Here is an 18,129-nt window from a genome sequence, read left to right on the forward strand (position 1 = left end):
TATCGTTCTTCTAAAACTTTATTACATATCGTCCTTCTAAAACTTTATTGCATATCGTCCTTCTAAAACTTTATTACATATCGTCCTTCTAAAATTTTATTACATATCGTCCTTCTAAAACTTTATTACATATCGTCCTTGTAAAATTTTATTACATATCGTCCTTCTAAAATTTTATTACATATCGTCCTTCTAAAACTTTATTACATATCGTCCTTGTAAAACTTTATTACATATCGTTCTTCTAAAACTTTATTACATATCGCCCTTATAAAACTTTATTACATATCGTCCTTGTAAAACTTTATTACATATCGCCCTTGTAAAATTTTATTACATATCGTCCTTCTGAAACTTTATTACATATCGTCCTTGTAAAACTTTATTACATATCGTCCTTCTAAGATTTTATTTAATATCGTTTTTCTAAAACTTTATTACATATCGTTCTTCTAAAATTTTATTACATATCGTTCTTCTAAAACTTTATTACATATCGTCCTTCTAAAACTTTATTACATATCGTTCTTGTAAAACTTTATTACATATCGTCGTTCTAAAATTTTATTACATATCGTTCTTCTACAACTTTATTAAATATCGTCCTTCTAAAATTTGATTAAATATCGTCCTTGTAAAACTTTATTACATATCGTCTTGTAAAATTTTATTACATATCGTCCTTCTAAAACTTTATTACATATCGTCCTTCTAAAACTTTATTACATATCGTCCTTCTAAAACTGTATTACATATCGTCCTTGTAAAACTTTATTACATATCGTCCTTCTAAAATTTTATTACATATCGTCCTTCTAAAACTTTATTGCATATCGTCCTTGTAAAATTTATTACATATCGTCCTTGTAAAACTATATTACATATCGTCCTTCTAAAACTTTATTACATATCGTCCTTCTAAAACTTTATTGCATATCGTCCTTCAAAAACTTTATTACATATCGTTCATCTAAAATTTTATTACATATCGTCCTTCTAAAATTTTATTACATATCGTCCTTCTAAAATTTCATTACATATTGTCCTTCTAAAATTTTATTACATATCGTCCTTCTAAAACTTTATTACATATCGTCCTTGTAAAACTTTATTACATATCGTCCTTGTAAAACTTTATTACATATCGTCCTTCTAAAATTTTATTAAATATCGTCCTTGTAAAATTTTATTATATATCGTCCTTCTAAAACTTTATTGCATATCGCCCTTCTAAAATTTTATTACATATCGTCCTTCTAAAATTTTATTTCATATCGTCCTTCTAAAACTTTATTACATATCGTCCTTCTAAAACTTTATAACATATCGTCCTTCTAAAATTTGATTACCTATCGTCCTTGTAAAACTTTATTACATATCGTCCTTCTAAAAGTTTATTACATATCGTCCTTCTAAAATTTTATTACATATCGTCCTTCTAAAATTTGATTACATATCGTCCTTCTAAAATTTGATTACATATCGTTCTTCTAAAACTTTATTACATATCGTCCTTCCAAAATTTTATTACATATCGTCCTTCTAAAACTTTATTACATATCGTCCTTGTAAAATTTTATTACATATCGTCCTTCTAAAATTTTATTACATATCGTCCTTCTAAAACTTTATTACATATCGTCCTTGTAAAACTTTATTACATATCGTTCTTCTAAAACTTTATTACATATCGCCCTTATAAAACTTTATTACATATCGTCCTTGTAAAACTTTATTACATATCGCCCTTGTAAAATTTTATTACATATCGTCCTTCTGAAACTTTATTACATATCGTCCTTGTAAAACTTTATTACATATCGTCCTTCTAAAATTTTATTACATATCGTCCTTCTAAAACTTTATTACATATCGTTCTTCTAAAATTTTATTACATATCGTTCTTCTAAAACTTTATTACATATCGTCCTTCTAAAACTTTATTACATATCGTTCTTGTAAAACTTTATTACATATCGTCGTTCTAAAATTTTATTACATATCGTTCTTCTACAACTTTATTAAATATCGTCCTTCTAAAATTTTATTAAATATCGTCCTTGTAAAACTTTATTACATATCGTCCTTGTAAAATTTTATTACATATCGTCCTTCTAAAACTTTATTACATATCGTCCTTGTAAAACTTTATTACATATCGTCCTTCTAAAACTGTATTACATATCGTCCTTCTAAAACTTTATTACATATCGTCCTTCTAAAATTTTATTACATATCGTCCTTCTAAAACTTTATTGCATATCGTCCTTGTAAAACTTTATTACATATCGTCCTTGTAAAACTATATTACATATCGTCCTTCTAAAACTTTATTACATATCGTCCTTCTAAAACTTTATTGCATATCGTCCTTCAAAAACTTTATTACATATCGTTCTTCTAAAATTTTATTACATATCGTCCTTCTAAAATTTTATTACATATCGTCCTTCTAAAATTTCATTACATATTGTCCTTCTAAAATTTTATTACATATCGTCCTTCTAAAACTTTATTACATATCGTCCTTGTAAAACTTTATTACATATCGTCCTTGTAAAACTTTATTACATATCGTCCTTCTAAAATTTTATTAAATATCGTCCTTGTAAAACTTTATTACATATCGTCCTTGTAAAACTTTATTATATATCGTCCTTGTAAAACTTTATTACATATCGTCCTTCTAAAATTTTATTACATATCGTCCTTCTAAAATTTTATTACATATCGTCCTTCTAAAATTTTATTACATATCGTTCTTCTAAAACTTTATTACATATCGTCCTTGGAAAACTTTATTACATATCGTCCTTCTAAAACTTTATTACATATCGTCCTTCTAAAATGTTATTGCATATCGTCCTTCTAAAACTTTAGTACATATCGTCCTTCTAAAATTCTATTACATATCGTCCTTCTAAAACTTTATTACATATCGTCCTCCTAAAATTTTATTACACATCGTCCTTCTAAAACTTTATTGCATATCGCCCTTCTAAAATTCTATTACATATCGTCCTTCTAAAACTTTATTACATATCGTTCTTCTAAAACTTTATTACATATCGTCCTTCTAAAACTTTATTGCATATCGTCCTTCTAAAACTTTATTACATATCGTCCTTCTAAAATTTTATTACATATCGTCCTTCTAAAACTTTATTACATATCGTCCTTGTAAAATTTTATTACATATCGTCCTTCTAAAATTTTATTACATATCGTCCTTCTAAAACTTTATTACATATCGTCCTTGTAAAACTTTATTACATATCGTTCTTCTAAAACTTTATTACATATCGCCCTTATAAAACTTTATTACATATCGTCCTTGTAAAACTTTATTACATATCGCCCTTGTAAAATTTTATTACATATCGTCCTTCTGAAACTTTATTACATATCGTCCTTGTAAAACTTTATTACATATCGTCCTTCTAAGATTTTATTTAATATCGTTTTTCTAAAACTTTATTACATATCGTTCTTCTAAAATTTTATTACATATCGTTCTTCTAAAACTTTATTACATATCGTCCTTCTAAAACTTTATTACATATCGTTCTTGTAAAACTTTATTACATATCGTCGTTCTAAAATTTTATTACATATCGTTCTTCTACAACTTTATTAAATATCGTCCTTCTAAAATTTGATTAAATATCGTCCTTGTAAAACTTTATTACATATCGTCTTGTAAAATTTTATTACATATCGTCCTTCTAAAACTTTATTACATATCGTCCTTCTAAAACTTTATTACATATCGTCCTTCTAAAACTGTATTACATATCGTCCTTGTAAAACTTTATTACATATCGTCCTTCTAAAATTTTATTACATATCGTCCTTCTAAAACTTTATTGCATATCGTCCTTGTAAAATTTATTACATATCGTCCTTGTAAAACTATATTACATATCGTCCTTCTAAAACTTTATTACATATCGTCCTTCTAAAACTTTATTGCATATCGTCCTTCAAAAACTTTATTACATATCGTTCATCTAAAATTTTATTACATATCGTCCTTCTAAAATTTTATTACATATCGTCCTTCTAAAATTTCATTACATATTGTCCTTCTAAAATTTTATTACATATCGTCCTTCTAAAACTTTATTACATATCGTCCTTGTAAAACTTTATTACATATCGTCCTTGTAAAACTTTATTACATATCGTCCTTCTAAAATTTTATTAAATATCGTCCTTGTAAAATTTTATTATATATCGTCCTTCTAAAACTTTATTGCATATCGCCCTTCTAAAATTTTATTACATATCGTCCTTCTAAAATTTTATTTCATATCGTCCTTCTAAAACTTTATTACATATCGTCCTTCTAAAACTTTATAACATATCGTCCTTCTAAAATTTGATTACCTATCGTCCTTGTAAAACTTTATTACATATCGTCCTTCTAAAAGTTTATTACATATCGTCCTTCTAAAATTTTATTACATATCGTCCTTCTAAAATTTGATTACATATCGTCCTTCTAAAATTTGATTACATATCGTTCTTCTAAAATTTTATTACATATCGTCCTTCTAAAATTTTATTACATATCGTCCTTCTAAAACTTTATTACATATCGTCCTTCTAAAACTTTATTGCATATCGTCCTTCTAAAATTTTATTACATATCGTCCTTCTAAAATTTTATTACATATCGTCCTTCTAAAATTTTATTACATATCGTTCTTCTAAAATTTTATTACATATCGTTCTTCTAAAATTTTATTACATATCGTCCTTCTTAAACTTTATTACATATCGTCCTTCTAAAATTTTATAACATATCGTTCTTCTAAAATTTTATTACATATCGTCCTTCTAAAATTTTATTACATATCGTCCTTGTAAAACTTTATTACATATCGTCCTTCTAAAACTTTATTGCATATCGTCCTTCTAAAATTTTATTACATATCGTCCTTCTAAAATTTTATTACATATCGTCCTTGTAAAACTTTATTACATATCGTCCTTCTAAAACTTTATTATAAATCGTCCTTCTAAAACTTTATTACATATCGTCCTTCTAAAATTTGATTACATATCGTCCTTCTTAAACTTTATTACATATCGTCCTTCTAAAATTTGATTACATATCGTCCTTCTAAAATTTTATTACATATCGTCCTTCTAAAATTTTATTGCATATCGTCCTTGTAAAACTTTATTACATATCGTCCTTGTAAAACTTTATTATATATCGTCCTTGTAAAACTTTATTACATATCGTCCTTCTAAAATTTTATTACATATCGTCCTTCTAAAATTTTATTACATATCGTCCTTCTAAAATTTTATTACATATCGTCCTTCTAAAATTTTATTACATATTGTCCTTCTAAAATTTTATTACATATCGTCCTTCTAAAATTTTATTACATATCGTCCTTCTAAAATTTTATTACATATCGTCCTTGTAAAACTTTATTACATATCGTCCTTGTAAAACTTTATTATATATCGTCCTTGTAAAACTTTATTACATATCGCCCTTCTAAAATTTGATTACATATCGTCCTTCTAAAACTTTATTGCATATCGACCTTCTAAAATTTGATTACATATCGTTCTTGTAAAACTTTATTACATATCGTCCTTCTAAAACTTTATTACATATCGTCCTTCTAAAACTTTATAGCATATCGTCCTTCTAAAGTTTTATTACATATCGTCCTTGTAAAACTTTATTACATATCGTCCTTCTAAAATTTTATTACATATCGTCATTGTAAAACTTTATTACATATCGTCCTTCTAAAATTTTATTACATATCGTCCTTCTAAAATTTTATTACATATCGTCCTTCTAAAATTTTATTACATATCGTCCTTCTAAAATTTTATTACATATCGTCCTTCTAAAATTTTATTTCATATCGTCCTTCTAAAACTTTATTACATATCGTCCTTCTAAAACTTTATTACATATCGTCCTTCTAAAATTTGATTACCTATCGTCCTTGTAAAACTTTATTACATATCGTCCTTCTAAAATTTTATTACATATCGTCCTTCTAAAATTTGATTACATATCGTCCTTCTAAAATTTGATTACATATCGTTCTTCTAAAATTTTATTACATATCGTCCTTCTAAAATTTTATTACATATCGTCCTTGTAAAACTTTATTACATATCGTCCTTCTAAAACTTTATTGCATATCGTCCTTCTAAAATTTTATTACATATCGTCCTTCTAAAATTTTATTACATATCGTCCTTCTAAAATTTTATTACATATCGTTCTTCTAAAATTTTATTACATATCGTTCTTCTAAAATTTTATTACATATCGTCCTTCTAAAACTTTATTACATATCGTCCTTCTAAAATTTTATAACATATCGTTCTTCTAAAATTTTATTACATATCGTCCTTGTAAAATTTTATTACATATCGTCCTTGTAAAACTTTATTACATATCGTCCTTCTAAAACTTTATTGCATATCGTCCTTCCAAAATTTTATTACATATCGTCCTTCTAAAATTTTATTACATATCGTCCTTGTAAACTTTATTACATATCGTCCTTCTAAAACTTTATTATAAATCGTCCTACTAAAACTTTATTACATATCGTCCTTCTAAAATTTGATTACATATCGTCCTTCTTAAACTTTATTACATATCGTCCTTCTAAAATTTTATTACATATCGTCCTTCTAAAATTTGATTACATATCGTCCTTCTAAAATTTTATTGCATATCGTCCTTGTAAAACTTTATTACATATCGTCCTTGTAAAACTTTATTATATATCGTCCTTGTAAAACTTTGTTACATATCGTCCTTCTAAAATTTTATTACATATCGTCCTTCTAAAATTTTATTACATATCGTCCTTCTAAAATTTTATTACATATCGTCCTTCTAAAATTTTATTACATATCGTCCTTCTAAAATTTTATTACATATCGTCCTTCTAAAATTTTATTACATATCGTCCTTCTAAAATTTTATTACATATCGTCCTTGTAAAACTTTATTACATATCGTCCTTGTAAAACTTTATTATATATCGTCCTTGTAAAATTTTATTACATATCGCCCTTCTAAAATTTGATTACATATCGTCCTTCTAAAACTTTATTGCATATCGACCTTCTAAAATTTGATTACATATCGTTCTTGTAAAACTTTATTACATATCGTCCTTGTAAAACTTTATTACATATCGTCCTTCTAAAACTTTATAGCATATCGTCCTTCTAAAGTTTTATTACATATCGTCCTTGTAAAACTTTATTACATATCGTCCTTCTAAAATTTTATTACATATCGTCCTTGTAAAACTTTATTACATATCGTCCTTCTAAAATTTTATTACATATCGTCCTTCTAAAATTTTATTACATATCGTCCTTCTAAAATTTTATTACATATCGTCCTTCTAAAAGTTTATTACATATCGTCCTTCTAAAATTTTATTACATATCGTCCTTGTAAAATTTTATTACATATCGTCCTTCTAAAAGTTTATTACATATCCTCCTTCTAAAACTTTATTACATATCGTCCTTCTAAAACTTTATTGCATATCGTCCTTCTAAAATTTTATTACATATCGTTCTTGTAAAACTTTATTACATATCGTCCTTCTAAAAGTTTATTACATATCGTCCTTCTAAAATTTTATTACATATCGTCCTTCTAAAAGTTTATTACATATCGTCCTTCTCAAACTTTATTACATATCGTCCTTGTAAAATTTTATTACATATCGTCCTTCTAAAATTTTATTACATATCGTCCTTCTAAATCTTTATTACATATCGTCCTTGTAAAACTTTATTACATATCGTCCTTCTAAAACTTTATTATATATCGTCCTTCTAAAAGTTTATTACATATCGTCCTTTTAAAACTTTATTACATATCGTCCTTCTAAAATTTTATTGCATATCGTCCTTCTAAAATTTTATTACATATCGTCCTTGTAAAACTTTATTACGTATCGTCCTTCAAAAATTTTATTACATATCGTCCTTCTAAAGTTTTATTACATATCGTCCTTCTAAAAGTTTATTACATATCGTCCTTCTATAATTTTATTACATATCTTCCTTCTAAAACGTGATTACATATCGTCCTTCTAAAATTTGATTACATATCGTCCTTCTAAAATTTTATTACATATCGTTCTTCTAAAATTTGTTTACATATAGTCCTTCTAAAATTTTATTACATATCGTCCTTGTAAAACTTTATTACATATCGTCCTTCTAAAACTTTATTGCATATCGTCCTTCTAAAATTTTATTACATATCGTCCTTCTAAAATTTTATTACATATAATCCTTCTAAAAGTTTATTACATATCGTTCTTCTAAAATTTTATTACATATCGTTCTTCTAAAATTTTATTACATATCGTCCTTCTAAAATTTTATTACATATCGTCCTTCTAAAATTTTATTACATATCGTTCTTCTAAAATTTTATTACATATCGTCCTTCTAAAATTTTATTACATATCGTCCTTGTAAAACTTTATTACATATCGTCCTTCTAAAACTTTATTGCATATCGTCCTTCTAAAATTTTATTACATATCGTCCTTCTAAAATTTTATTACATATCGTCCTTCTAAAATTTTATTACATATCGTCCTTGTAAAACTTTATTACATATCGTCCTTCTAAAACTTTATTATAAATCGTCCTTCTAAAACTTTATTACATATCGCCCTTCTTAAATTTGATTACATATCGTCCTTCTAAAACTTTATTGCATATCGTCCTTCTAAAATTTGATTGCATATCGTTCTTGTAAAACTTTATTACATATCGTCCTTCTTAAACTTTATTACATATCGTCCTTTCAAAACTTTATTGCATATCGTCCTTCTAAAATTTTATTACATATCGTCCTTGTAAAACTTTATTACATATCGTCCTTCTAAAATTTTATTACATATCGTCCTTGTAAAACTTTATTACATATCGTCCTTCTAAAATGTTATTACATATCGTCCTTCTAAAACTTTATTGCATATCGTCCTTCTAAAATTTTATTACATATCGTTCTTGTAAAACTTTATTACATATCGTCCTTCTAAAATTTTATTACATATCGTCCTTCTAAAATTTTATTACATATCGTCCTTCTAAAACTTTATTACATATCGTCCTTCTCAAACTTTATTACATATCGTCCTTGTAAAATTTTATTACATATCGTCCTTCTAAAATTTTATTACATATCGTCCTTCTAAAACTTTATTACATATCGTCCTTGTAAAACTTTATTACATATCGTCCTTCTAAAACTTTATTATATATCGTCCTTCTAAAAGTTTATTACATATCGTCCTTTTAAAACTTTATTACATATCGTCCTTCTAACACTTTATTGCATATCGTCCTTCTAAAATTTTATTACATATCGTCCTTGTAAAACTTTATTACATATCGTCCTTCTAAAATTTTATTACATATCGTCCTTCTAAAGTTTTATTACATATCGTCCTTCTAAAAGTTTATTACATATCGTCCTTCTAAAATTTTATTACATATCGTCCTTCTAAAACGTGATTACATATCGTCCTCCTAAAATTTGATTACATATCGTCCTTCTAAAATTTTATTACATATCGTCCTTCTAATATTTTATTACATATCGTCCTTCTAAAATTTTATTGCATATCGTCCTTGTAAAACTTTATTACATATCGTCCTTGTAAAACTTTATTATATATCGTCCTTGTAAAACTTTATTACATATCGTCCTTCTAAAATTTTATTACATATCGTCCTTCTAAAATTTTATTACATATCGTCCTTCTAAAATTTTATTACATATCGTCCTTCTAAAATTTTATTACATATCGTCCTTCTAAAATTTTATTACATATCGTCCTTCTAAAATTTTATTACATATCGTCCTTCTAAAATTTTATTACATATCGTCCTTGTAAAACTTTATTACATATCGTCCTTGTAAAACTTTATTATATATCGTCCTTGTAAAACTTTATTACATATCGCCCTTCTAAAATTTGATTACATATCGTCCTTCTAAAACTTTATTGCATATCGACCTTCTAAAATTTGATTACATATCGTTCTTGTAAAACTTTATTACATATCGTCCTTCTAAAACTTTTTTACATATCGTCCTTCTAAAACTTTATAGCATATCGTCCTTCTAAAGTTTTATTACATATCGTCCTTGTAAAACTTTATTACATATCGTCCTTCTAAAATTTTATTACATATCGTCATTGTAAAACTTTATTACATATCGTCCTTCTAAAATTTTATTAAATATCGTCCTTCTAAAATTTTATTACATATCGTCCTTCTAAAATTTTATTACATATCGTCCTTCTAAAAGTTTATTACATATCGTCCTTCTAAAATTTTATTACATATCGTCCTTGTAAAATTTTATTACATATCGTCCTTCTAAAAGTTTATTACATATCCTCCTTCTAAAACTTTATTACATATCGTCCTTCTAAAACTTTATTGCATATCGTCCTTCTAAAATTTTATTACATATCGTTCTTGTAAAACTTTATTACATATCGTCCTTCTAAAATTTTATTACATATCGTCCTTCTAAAATTTTATTACATATCGTCCTTCTAAAAGTTTATTACATATCGTCCTTCTCAAACTTTATTACATATCGTCCTTGTAAAATTTTATTACATATCGTCCTTCTAAAATTTTATTACATATCGTCCTTCTAAAACTTTATTACATATCGTCCTTGTAAAACTTTATTACATATCGTCCTTCTAAAACTTTATTATATATCGTCCTTCTAAAAGTTTATTACATATCGTCCTTTTAAAACTTTATTACATATCGTCCTTCTAACACTTTATTGCATATCGTCCTTCTAAAATTTTATTACATATCGTCCTTGTAAAACTTTATTACATATCGTCCTTCTAAAATTTTATTACATATCGTCCTTCTAAAGATTTATTACATATCGTCCTTCTAAAAGTTTATTACATATCGTCCTTCTAAAATTTTATTACATATCGTCCTTCTAAAAGTTTATTACATATCGTTCTTCTAAAATTTTATTACATATCGTTCTTCTAAAATTTTATTACATATCGTCCTTCTAAAATTTTATTACATATCGTCCTTCTAAAATTTTATTACATATCGTTCTTCTAAAATTTTATTACATATCGTCCTTCTAAAATTTTATTACATATCGTCCTTGTAAAACTTTATTACATATCGTCCTTCTAAAACTTTACTGCATATCGTCCTTCTAAAATTTTATTACATATCGTCCTTCTAAAATTTTATTACATATCGTCCTTCTAAAATTTTATTACATATCGTCCTTGTAAAACTTTATTACATATCGTCCTTCTAAAACTTTATTATAAATCGTCCTTCTAAAACTTTATTACATATCGCCCTTCTTAAATATGATTACATATCGTCCTTCTAAAACTTTATTGCATATCGTCCTTCTAAAATTTGATTGCATATCGTTCTTGTAAAACTTTATTACATATCGTCCTTCTTAAACTTTATTACATATCGTCCTTTCAAAACTTTATTGCATATCGTCCTTCTAAAATTTTATTACATATCGTCCTTGTAAAACTTTATTACATATCGTCCTTCTAAAATTTTATTACATATCGTCCTTGTAAAACTTTATTACATATCGTCCTTGTAAAACTTTATTATATATCGTCCTTGTAAAACTTTATTACATATCGTCCTTCTAAAATTTTATTACATATCGTCCTTCTAAAATTTTATTACATATCGTCCTTCTAAAATTTTATTACATATCGTCCTTGTAAAACTTTATTACATATCGTCCTTGTAAAACTTTATTATATATCGTCCTTGTAAAACTTTATTACATATCGTCCTTCTAAAATTTTATTACATATCGTCCTTCTAAAATTTTATTACATATCGTCCTTCTAAAATTTTATTACATATCGTCCTTCTAAAACTTTATTACATATCGTCCTTCTTAAATTTTATTACATATCGTCCTTCTAAAGTTTTATTACATATCGTCCTTCTAAAATTTTATTACATATCGTCCTTGTAAAACTTTATTACATATCGTCCTTGTAAAACTTTATTATATATCGTCCTTGTAAAACTTTATTACATATCGCCCTTCTAAAATTTGATTACATATCGTCCTTCTAAAACTTTATTGCATATCGACCTTCTAAAATTTGATTACATATCGTTCTTCTAAAACTTTATTACATATCGTCCTTCTAAAACTTTATTACATATCGTCCTTCTAAAATTTTATTGCATATCGTCCTTCTAAAATTTTATTACATATCGTCCTTGTAAAACTTTATTACATATCGTCCTTCTAAAATTTTATTACATATCGTCATTGTAAAACTTTATTGCATATCGTCCTTCTAAAACTTTATTGCATATCGTCCTTCTAAAATTTTATTACATATCGTTCTTGTAAAACTTTATTACATATCGTCCTTCTAAAATTTTATTACATATCGTCCTTCTAAAATTTTATTACATATCGTCCTTCTAAAATTTTATTACATATCGTCCTTCTAAAAGTTTATTACATATCGTCCTTTTAAAACTTTATTACATATCGTCCTTCTAAAATTTTATTACATATCGTCCTTCTAAAATTTTATTACATATCGTCCTTCTAAAATTTTATTACATATCGTCCTTCTAAAAGTTTATTACATATCGTCCTTCTAAAATTTTATTACATATCGTCCTTGTAAAATTTTATTACATATCGTCCTTCTAAAAGTTTATTACATATCCTCCTTCTAAAACTTTATTACATATCGTCCTTCTAAAACTTTATTGCATATCGTCCTTCTAAAATTTTATTACATATCGTTCTTGTAAAACTTTATTACATATCGTCCTTCTAAAATTTTATTACATATCGTCCTTCTAAAATTTTATTACATATCGTCCTTCTAAATTTTATTACATATCGTCCTTCTCAAACTTTATTACATATCGTCCTTGTAAAATTTTATTACATATCGTCCTTCTAAAATTTTATTACATATCGTCCTTCTAAAACTTTATTATATATCGTCCTTCTAAAAGTTTATTACATATCGTCCTTTTAAAACTTTATTACATATCGTCCTTCTAAAACTTTATTGCATATCGTCCTTCTAAAATTTTATTACATATCGTTCTTGTAAAACTTTATTACATATCGTCCTTCTAAAACTTTATTACATATCGTCCTTCTAAAATTTTATTACATATCGTCCTTCTAAAAGTTTATTACATATCGTCCTTCTAAAATTGTATTACATATCGTCCTTCTAAAACGTGATTACATATCGTCCTTCTAAAATTTGATTACATATCGTCCTTCTAAAACTTTATTACATATCGTCCTTCTTAAACTTTATTACATATCGTCCTTCTAAAATGTTATTACATATCGTCCTTCTAAAATTTTATTACATATCGTCCTTCTAAAATTTTATTACATATCGTCCTTCTAAAATTTTATTACATATCGTCCTTGTAAAACTTTATTACATATCGTCCTTCTAAAATTTGATTACATATCGTCCTTCTAAAACTTTATTTCATATCGTCCTTCTTAAATTTGATTACATATCGTCCTTGTAAAACTTTATGACATATCGTTCTTCTAAAACTTCCTCATATTCAGATTGCACGTTTGATGTTCACCAGCTGTAACAATCAGGCTTTAGAAGAGTGTATTCCTATTCGTGTTGTAGCTGTTGATTTTAACCTTAAATCATGAAAATTGGTCAGTAATATCACAAGATATATAGCGTTAACATAATGAATTGTCAAGAGTCTACAACAATTTTAAATGCGTGTACAAAAAGGTCTGGAAACCTATTTATAGCATCTATACATTAAACAGATTATGTTTACTTATTAAATTTATTCTCAATATTACAATCTATGTAAAAATAAATATTATACAGAATTTTCTCTCATATCCACGGATATCCATATCTTCAATTAATAAACTGTTTAGATTTCTATCACCTTTTAAATATTCACTATTTTCTAAACAAGTAGTACACTTAGCAAACAAGTTATAATTAATAAATCTTCTTGAACTATTACATAACGGTCTTTTAATTTTAAAGTTACTTATAATATACCGAGTTATTTTAGCTCTTAATCATACACTGTTGGCAGGAGACTCTTTAAGCCTCGGCCAGGACAGGATTTTCCATGCAATTTTACAAAATCAGTGTGCATTTTTTGTATTTGGTATGTTATATAGTAGGACGATTTCTATTATGCCTATACTTGCTTATTGCGACTAATTTAGCGAAATCGCAAATATAACTTCGAATTTCTTCACAAGATTGTTTTCATTATGCAAGTATAACTGTCCGTAATATACAACAGAACGAAAAAAAAATTTTTTACCTTAAATGTGTGTTCCTTAGAAGCGCTGGTTGAATTTAAATAAAATTTGATCTAAAATGGAATACGTACATCAAATCCGTTGCTAAAATCGCTGGAAAAATGATAGGATCCTTCTATCGATCCAGTAGATATCTACCTGTGGATGCAATTCTCTAACTATGCAAGAGCCAGGTACGTTCAAGGATGGAGAATATATATATATATATATATATATATATATATATATATATATATATATATGTATATATTGAGTATATTTAGGCAGCATATTCTCCTTTAAACATATATTGTTAAACAGCACAGAATTTTCTTGTTTGACAATTTTCCGTTTTATTTTTTCCAGTTTTCGAATAATCCTTCTTGTGTTATATGTAAAATGGTGTAAAAGTGTTCCGTAGTCTGCGAGTGCTTTCGGCGTTTCCGCCATCTTCAGGCTGGTTATATAAAAAGTCGTTTTAAAATTACGTCGAATGATAAGGTCGTGTTTTAAAATTACATCGTACTATAAAATCGTTTTTGGCTTATGTGGGCTATTTATATACAAATTTATTGCACAGTTTTATATATATATATATATATATATATATATATATATATATATATATATACATTAACAGAGGTATTTTAAAATATTTTTGCTGGATTCATAATTTATATTGTTTATTTTGGGTTGTCTCACTTTTATATACAATGCTGTCCAATAATTTGTATATAAATAGCCCACATAAGCCAAAAACGATTTTATAGTACGATGTAATTTTAAAACACGACCTTATCATTCGACGTAATTTTAAAACGACTTTTTATATAACCAGCCTGAAGATGGCGGAAACGCTGAAAGCGCTCGCAGACTACGGAACACTTTTACACCATTTTACATATAACACAAGAAGGATTATTCGAAAACTGGAAAAAATAAAACGGAAAATTGTCAAACAAGAAAATGCTGTGCTGTTTAACAATATATATATATATATATATATATATATATATATATATATATATAATGATTAGATCACTCTGACTGACGTTTAAAACATTTGATAAGTATTAATATTTAAATTTCAACTGTATCTCTCGCGGTTGACTGTAGCCGAATGGTTCGGGTCCTGGCTAATGAAGTCAGACATGACTTATGTTGCCGGTGTTCGAATCTCTCGACCTAAGGTTATCGTGACACCTTGCACTGATTATTCCCGGAATGATGAAACACTAACGGCTGTAGGTATTTAATAATTATTATAGTAAATAATAATAATAATAATAATGATTATATATATATATAATCATTATTATTATTATTTTTATTATAATTATTTTTTATTATAATCATATATATATATATATATATATATATATATATATATATATATATATATATATATATATATATTCTAATGTATTGTTACTTACATTCAAGCATGGTTTTTCTTTTGGTGATCAATCGATTTCTGCTATGTAAGAAAAAAATAAGGGTGCTTCTTCCTTTTCTGTTGCAGTCAAATAAACTTAGGCGCATAGTGACATCTAGTTGGTCAATTGGGTCACTTTTACGGAGCTGAATGTACGACGATTAGTTTTTCATGTTTTTATAAGAGGCTTGTAAAATCTTCGACTAATTTTCTTCGTCTCTTCACTAAGTGGCTTGGTTTACACGCGAAAGGTGACATCCATTTATTTATTTCGTTTGTCATGTTTTTTCTTTGGTTGGTGTAGGAGTATAAAGGCCTATGTGGCTCGACAAGAAAGTTGGGTGTGGGCTTTCGTCTGCCTCACATCCGCTCGTATTCTGGCGCGTATGGGTGTTATATGCGTGTGTGTTGTATGTCTCTCTCTCTCTCTCTCTCTCTCTCTCTCTCTCTCTATATATATATATATATATATATATATATATATATATATATATATAGCTTGATAGATAGATATTAGTTACCATGTAAGGCCGTAGAGTAGACAACCAAGCAAAAACCCTAAGCAAAGTTTATTCTAAGACAGCAAAACTGAAGCAGGCCTGCCAGGACACTATATATACGCAAATGAGTACGCAAATTTGTGCATATTTTATTGGTTTGGAAATATAGGTTCTGTTTTACTAATGGTCATAAAATTTAAAACATGGAATAGTATTATAATCTTTATAAACCCTGCAAATTTTCATATGGTTTCGGCCCATAGACCCGGACTTTTAACACAAAATAATAAAAACTGCCTGAAGAGGACTGTTGAAAACTCAATCTAAAGTACTTGCAAAGAAACAAAAACAGATGAACCCAGGCGACTGTTAAGCTTTCTTACACAGATAAGACCGAAAAACAAGAAAGACAATTAGAAAAATTGAAAATCTACAAAGAAAGCTTATGTAAGAATAGTCCATGCTATTTAACAATGCTTGTCTGAATATATATATATATATATATATATATATATATATATATATATATATATATATATATAATTTGCGTCATGTATAATATATCTAAAATGTGCATAATGTATCTGAACAAAACAGATAGGATGATGGATTATTTATGAAAAATAAACAAATTAAATGAATGTATATATTTATATTATTTTTAATGTTTTATACATATTGTTATATATTTCTTTATACATATTTTATATATTCTTATACATTTTAATAACTAATAATTATAGAGGTTGCATGAATAATATATAGAGGATGAAAATTATAAAAAATAATGCTAATACCAAAGAAGGGGATAATGGATTCAACAAAACATTATATAAAAACAGTAGTTTGTAATTTTTGGAGACAAGAAATGATTATACAGGTAAGAAATACGTTTTAAATGACATAAATTGGTTAGCCTGATTTGTATGGATGTAACAAAAATAGATCCAGTGTGAAAAATATTTTTGTTTATGTGTTTTAAGTGAAGTGGTGTTTGATCAACGCTGCTGGGGTGCTATGATTTAATATACTGTTTTGTTTTTAAATCTTCGAAATAGTGTTTCATAGTTAATAACTATTTAAAACGATAGTATTATTAGTTCATGTGAGTAAAACGATTCAGCAATGGAGGAATTAATGCACTTACAGAAAAAAAAATTTTCCAGTAATATTTTGGTTATTTCTTTTATTAAAAAAAAAACAATTTAAATGTGTGTGCGTGCGTGTATGCATATATATATATATATATATATATATATATATATATATATATATATATATATCGCTAGCTTCTCCAAGTCCATTACTCTCTAAGACATACCAAGGTGTCATGATCAGATTCAACTCGTACGTCGAAGTCACCGACTTACAAAATTTCATCATCCTTAAGTATTCTTGAAAGACAGTCTCTAAGTATTCTCTCAGTTAATGATAAAATGTCACAATGATACCTTGACTGCTATACAAAATAAGGGTGTATACGGCAACAATTGAACCGGTAAAGGCAGCAAACGGTCGCAAACCCTATAAGACCTTTACAGATGACTTACTATATTTTTACGAATTGCAAAACCTACACATCTTTACCTTTTGGTGCCTTCAGGCTTGCCCTTTCAAAAGAATGTGTATCTACACCTTTTTCAATTATTTTATCTTCACTGAAACGAGTTTCAGATATAGCAGCAATGATCACCTTGTACCTTGCTAGTTCTTAAGCTACAATAGCGTTCCAGGAGAGCAAATTCCCTCCGATCATGAAGCGTCCTCATACTGCAATGCTCACCTTAACTCTTCCTTTT

Source organism: Euprymna scolopes, chromosome 9 (genome assembly GCF_053919585.1).
Source record: "Euprymna scolopes isolate OS-2025 chromosome 9, ASM5391958v1, whole genome shotgun sequence".
Lineage (NCBI taxonomy): Eukaryota > Metazoa > Mollusca > Cephalopoda > Sepiida > Sepiolidae > Euprymna > Euprymna scolopes.